Source organism: Nematolebias whitei, chromosome 13 (genome assembly GCF_014905685.2).
Source record: "Nematolebias whitei isolate Nwh7 chromosome 13, NemWhi1, whole genome shotgun sequence".
NCBI classification, from domain to species: domain Eukaryota; kingdom Metazoa; phylum Chordata; class Actinopteri; order Cyprinodontiformes; family Rivulidae; genus Nematolebias; species Nematolebias whitei.
Genome location: NC_056510.1, coordinates 22,438,641 through 22,445,965, shown reverse-complemented (window position 1 = coordinate 22,445,965; position 7,325 = coordinate 22,438,641).

Genomic DNA, 7,325 nt, shown 5'->3' with positions numbered 1-7,325 from the left:
CCCCCCCCCCCACTACCCCCCGGAAAAAGCTCCACCAGCCGCCTCTGCATTTTGCTGCAGTTTATTAAGATTGCTATCTATTCAATCAACTTAACATGTACACAGACAAAATACTGTGTTCATTTACCTGGAAATAAATACTTTTTTCCCCTAAAAAGATGTGTTTTTGAAGATACAAAGTTTATGTGCAACAGAAACAAAATGGTACTATTCTGTATTTGGCAGTGGTGCCGTTTCAATATTGTGATGTGAAAAGTTTACAAATTAACTCATACAAAATTTGAAAACTTATACTGCTACAGCATCGGGTTTAAAATAAATATATATCTTTTTTTGGTCAACAGAACCCCACCTTTATTTATTTTATGCATCTAAAATATTTTTTTCCAAGTTTTATATTAAATTTGTGACCATTTTAAAGCTTTTTTATATCATGAGAACCCCAAAAATGAACATATTCAGATTTCTCAAAAGATGAAAGCACATGATAACATTATTTGTTGTATTTTTTTAGGTAAATCTTCTTTATAAACTGCATAAACCAGTATATGCCGTCTGAGAAAGGATGAGGATATGCAGTGTCTCCTGACAATAGGAGGGTGGCAGTATTGCTGTTTATGTTGGCCTTTGGTTCACAGGAATGCCTGGCTTCTAATGGTTTGCATTTCCTTCCCCAAATATGCCATGAAATAGTCTGGGATTGGACATCTTTGTACTTTAACTGCCACCATTCCAAATCTCAAGCATGCCGAGGAGTGACTGACAGTATATACAGAGGCCTAGGTGCTACGCAGTCATGTGAAATGAGTCGCCTGTATGGAGTTTTAATCCTCTTTAAGACTCCTATCCATCTCCAAATTAATATCTGGGGGCCACACATCCTGCCGCACCAGTTTTGTACTCATGTAACCCACTTCTTCCCAGGCAAACCGATCAAATTATTCACTGCAAAACAAGATTAATAGTTATGCTCGTGAAACGTGCTTTAGGTCAATTATTTGGAAGATTCCGACGATATATTTAAAGTAAGCCGATTCAAGGACGAGCTGCATGAAGAAGAAGTGTCTGGTAGATTTAATTGTCATCAAAGGTCAACATGCGTTCAAATTGACGAAGATGCTATCCATTCCCATCGGAATGAAGAGCAGAGCACATAGGAAACCTATAATGCTCATTACATGCATTTAAATGGGTCTGTCCTAATTACTAATCAGTCTCTTGTACTATTAGAGATGGGAATTAAAAATACAAAACAGACCCCTGGGCATCATGCACATAGAATATATCAGAGATTAAAATACTAATGTTGGCATTTGAGTAAAAATTAAAATCCTCAACATGTAAAACTTTGTCAGATATTATGTGCTGAAGGCAACATGTCTTTTAAATTTAAACAAAATGTTTGGTTTTGTCAAACATTAATGACCAATTGTGACTAAAACATATTAAATATATTTATTTTGTTCTGCGGGCTTTAAAAGCATAAAACTACTGTTTATTTCTCTATCAGAATATTGGCTAGTCCCTTCAGTGATTCTTTCTTCGGTGATTCCCGCCCACCTCTCTGGCAGCTTACCGATTTACATTTGAGCATAATGCAAGCATTAGAGGAGGCACAAGGCAGCCCTGATAAGTTACAAAGTGCTCCGGGGGTAAACCTCGTAAGAGAGGGTTTGGAGTTATTTACAGCGTTCAAATCCTTCAAAAAAATTCCTGTCTGGAGGATGAGATTGGTTTTTGCAGCTGATGCTTTGCACACAAAGCAAACACAATGCATGTGTTTGTGGAGGGTGTGTGTGCACAGGGGGCTTGTTTAGCTGTAAATGACCAGATGACATTAATTCTAATTGACTGATCTCATCTCCATGCTTAGGACCAGTTTGTGTGATACCGCTCAGGACACAAGAGTCCTGTCAAGACACAAAGCAGCAAAACACAAGACGAGCTTAAGCACTGAGCAACACAGCAGAATCTAAAAAAAAAAAAAAAAAAAAAATTAATGCAATTTAATTTTCAATGAAGCACCATTTACTTGTTGTATGGCATTCTTTATTCAGCGATATGTTTTGATTGTGCAGCTCTCATAATAAGAGTGCTAGAAAATGGCAAAGCCATTACAAAGAAGGTTAAAGGCAATGGAATTCTTCCTTATCAGAAATGCTTTCTGTACACTTGTTCCATTTGAAATGCATTTAATTGCAAATAGAAAAGAAGAGAGAGAAGGCCAACAATGCAAGAGGCTGAAGCATTTTTCTTGTCGTCTTTGAGAGAGCGTATTCAAATTGAAGCGGGCAGACAATGAGGGAAAGGAATCGTGCTTTGAATAGACTCCCTCTCTCCTTTTCATTCACAGGCCAATCCACAGCCGCCTTCTGTCTGTGTTGTCAGGGGTGGGCATTGCACTTAAACTTTTTCCCTTTTTTTGCCTCTATACACAGCAACACCATCCACTTGAAAGCAAAACAGCTGCATGCAGGTAGTTACTGTTTAACGCGTCAATTTGGGAGACCTTTGTTGAATTTATGATCATCCAGACTTTTTGACGAGGATGCAGCTCATCACTTTCTCTATTTGCCAGGCGCATCCCCTAAAACTTTAGGCTCCTTCTTCCCAGTCGTTCCAATAAGGGAGGGATGTAAATCGCTGGGCACAAAGGGCTTGAAGCCTGTCCCCCTTTTCAGAGCAAGTTGGTAAAGAAGACCCCCCTCAGCAGATATGCTGACGGTCTCACAGGCGCAAGAGAAGTTGAGGCAAGAAAGTGCATCCTTCAAACTTTCCAGTGCAACGCAAGGATTTCTATTTTTTCCTCAACAAAGATTTATACATATTTATACAAGCCCAAATACTGATAGGAGGTTTGTAGAAGAAAATCTTGGAACTGCAGAGGTAAACTATATGTAAATGCCATAAAGTAATAGACTTGTAGTGCAAATCACACCATTTTATCTTTAATTTTGCTTTCGTGCCCTCCCCCCCCCACACCCCTCCATCCTCTTTCCTCTGGCTTAAAGGTGCATCAGAGATATGCATTTAAGCATATTCAGAACACGGGGCGTGAAATTAAATGTGTGGCAGAGTGAGAAAAATATACAGACGCTGGAGATGCCTTAAAAATAGTCATTTATGCAGATGGAGAGGAGTGAAATCATTTGCAATGGGATGACCCTCTCTCCGAGCATTTCTCCCCTCACTGTTCTTCCCTAATCTCACACTGTATCTTCATTTTTCATTGAACTCGCCAGTTTGCTGCTAAGCAGCCTTGTAGATAAGGCAAAGTGCTAAAAGGAGACGACAGAAGGAGCTCAGTGGGCCCGTTTCTATTGCACTTTCACCCAAGGCAATGGGCAGAATTTAACGGATTCCTTCCAACATATGTTTTTGCCAGATAAGTAAACAGTGTGTGTCGGAAATTAAAAAAAAGCATTTGCAATTTAATGACATTACAGCTCCCAGCTTAGCCCGCCGTGCTGCGAGGCGAGGAGCAGAGAAAGGGGAGAGCGGAAGAATGGAACCGGGTGTCATCAATGTTTTTTTTTTCTCTTTTCCCTTGCAATAAGCAGCACTGAATTCTTCTTATTCTTTTCAAACCCCTTCCCTTCTCCATCCCATCCTGTTATTTTGTTCTCTTGCCATAGTTTCCTTGCCTTTTGTTGCAATGAAATTATCGTTTATTTTATTCTGGTTGGGGGGGGGGGGGGGGTGTTGCCATCCCTGTCATTTCACTCTGTTCAGCATCTGATTCTCTGAGGTAAAATACATTTGCCCTGGCCTTGGGTACTTCCCCACCCTCCGCCCCCTTACACTCTTTTGTTTGGCTTCATCAAAGTGTAATAGATGTTTGGCACAATAAAGAAGAGCAACCCTCCAAATGGTCCCACTTAGAGTGAGGACCAGGGATGACTTGGAGAGAGAATAACCTCAGAGGCTATGTTTCAGTGACAGTAACCGATCCATCCATCCCATGGAAAACTCAGTGATTCTCTTCTTTTCTCCCACCGGCTGACAGGCAGCTGCCTTATTATAGAAGGCTAATTGTGCAGGAAAGCAGATTATGAGAGTGGTAGGATGTACTCCTTGACCATGTGCTAATGTGATGACAACTTTGGGGACGCTCTAAGCAAAAGGCGTCGCACGCCAGGGCACATTTGGCACTGGCTATAATCTGCCTTTGGTATTAACTCAGCAAACCGGCTTGTTTGAGTATGGATCAATCGCTCGCTCATTATTTTTTTTACAAGAAAGCTTTATATTCAAGGCGCTTTCCTGGTGTTGATCTCTCATTAACCATGCTATGTAAATGCACCGGCAATCCCCTGTGTTAAGGGATACGTCACCCCAGGGCCCGGTGCTTGCAGAGGCATGTTAAGGGGAAAAAAGGCCAGGAAATTTGGGTCAGCCGCCGTCGCCAAAACTTGAATTTCAGGTTTCGCTTAAAGCAGCCTCCTCAGCTTTTCTCTTCTAATGTGTTTTTGTTTGGTGATGCTATGTTTTAAATGTCAGCCCTGGAGCTGTCCAGCAATTTAGCACACACACACACACAATAAACCCTGTTTTACTAATGCTTCCAAGTCTTCATGTTACCTCTGTAATCACTGCTGGCTGAAACAGTACACACACGCCATTCTCTCAGGCTCTTTTATCATCCATGAGGGTATTGACTGAACCTGCAAGAGGTTAGACAAGTCTGGAGTGAAGCAAAATACCTACAGGACAGAGAGACGCACACGTCCCTAATGGTGATATAAGTGCAACCAAACCAACGTATCCATCAGAGCAGAAAGGACCTGACATGTGACACTGGAGCTTTAACAGAATTAGCTGTCAGGATGCATTGTGCATCAAATTAAGAGGGGGTGATTTTTCAACTTGTTTACTCATTTCTTACATACAAACATCCAACAATTCATGACTCTCAGACATCTGTTTGCCTGACAAGAGATCACGCGGGCACGTGGTTGGAGAAAACGAAGGATTCTGCCGTATTTGGCTCCACTGTGCGCCGGCACAGTGAATGACGCAACAAGAAAATGAACCTGACAGCACCAGGCATCAGCGCGGCTCCACTTTTTTGCGCCCCACATACATAAACCTCTTATTATTATTGCTGTGCGCTAGCTCTGTGTATTTTTACACCTGTCTGTGTCAGTATCAAAGTGCAGAGGCTCGCTGTGAGACATTCAACTTCATTTGTGTCTCCTGTATGAGTTTATTTGTGGAGGAGAGAAAAATAAATACAGCGTTGCCATGCCAAGCCTTCAATCCATTTTTTTTTTTAATCGACTGTCAAAGAGCACTCTTCCACTTGACCCATTTTATTTTTTTTAATACAAACTAACTTCAGGGTACTTGAATGAATAAGTGCTGGAAGTTTCAATCTATTCCATGGCTCCACAAGATATTTACTTATCTAGTATATACTTGTAAAACTATTTGAGTTTTACTCAGTATACTCAGTGGAACTGTTGCAGATATTTAATAGAAAAATGTTATCATATATTTATAAAATGTAATAAGCGCTGAACAGGTTAGACCTAAAATACTAGAAATCGTGTGATGCTTCCACAGACTTAACATGTCTAATTTAGTCACAACAGTCTCTTAACTGGTTCTTCTTATTTTCAATAGAGAAAACAATATGTCAAGGTTAAACAGATGCATTTTAAAAAGATAAAGACATTTAACAAGGTGACTCTTTTGTTTTGAACTACATGAAAGTTGTCAGCATGTTCAATGTCAAATGTTTGCAGATGATATTGTTATCTACATAAAGATACAACAAGCTGCAGAGTGAGATATTTTTCATCTCTGAACTGCACTGAAACAGTGTTTTAATGTCCAACAATTTCAGTCAAGTCATCTGGACAGTTTCTTTTTTTTTCTGAAATGTTTCATCTTCCATCCAGAAGGCTTCATCAGTCAAGGAAACACACAACACAAAACTGATTCTTCCCTCAAACAGCTTACTCCAAAGTGGAACAAACCAGTTATGTTGGTGCTAAGATGGTGTCCTTGGCACACCCCCTCCACCGGTGCCAGCCCTCTCCCTCGTCGACAATCATGTCAAACTGGTTCAAAACTAACAAAGTCCATGCTCAATAATCCAGGTGTACAATCCAACAATTTTCTGTCGGGTCATCTGGACAGTTTTTTTTTTTGTGCTGAAACGTTTCACCTTCCATCCAGAAGGCTTCATCAGTCAAGGAAACACACAACACAAAACTGATTATGTATTATTATTATAATATTAGTGTTTTAATGTGTTTTACAATTTGAAATAAAATCTGTCATGATTTTATTGTTGTTATTGATTAGAAAAACATCCAAAAAGTAGATTAATTAACTATTTGGATGTGTGTTTGAAATTGAGATCCCAACAAGAAAAGTGTCCACAGCTATGAAACTAATCCTGGGATTGTCTTATAAAGGCACTTATGATACGCTATGCTTCTGTCACATATTTCCCACTGTTTGCAGCCAAAAAGTAAAATCTTATTTAAAACCTGTGATGTCCTTTGAATAAATTTTGAAAATATTAGATCAAACACTACTACGGTGGCACCGCTGTGAAATACAAAGGAAATATTCAGTTCAATTCAACCTTTATTTATACAGGTAAGTCTCATTGAGCCTCAAGGACTCATTTACAAGAGAGACCTGTAATAATAATGCAATATTACCTGTAATATAATGTTTTAAACTTGGATAATTTGAGAAAAGTGGCTTTTAAATGTCTCAATGGCCTTGATCCAGGAGCAGTTAATGGAAGCTGTAAACAAGCGAGGGACAAAACATCATTTAGACACTCTTTCATGTCCTCAGCTCCACAACCGTTTACCAACAGCAGTAAAAACTATGAACTGATTTTAGAGTTTTCACCTCTCATGTAAAACAACTGACCCGTCTGTGAAAACTGATTGTGCCAACTTAAACGATCTGTAGTTTTCCTCCTTATGATTTGTTGTTGTTTGGTTGTTTTTTTTTTGTTTGTTTTCCATCTGTCCTTATTTTGACTTTTTCGAGTTTTTATGTTTATTTTAGATGCGTAGTTTATTGCAATTGTTGTTAAAGTGTGTTTTTATTCTTTAAAGCCTGACCAGGAAATAGGAATGGAAAATAGCTTTTTTGCTAGACGTACAGGTCAACGATTAATTTGAATAACGGTGTTTTACGTACAGTCCCAAAATAAAAGGAGTTTAAATATTTATATATTAAAATATGCTGTTGGTGTACTTGCTTGTATGAGGTGGCTGAAAAAAAAACATGTATTTGACATGCGGTACAATAAAGAAAAGTGTTTGTAAAGAAGGACCTCTCCATGGCTTAAT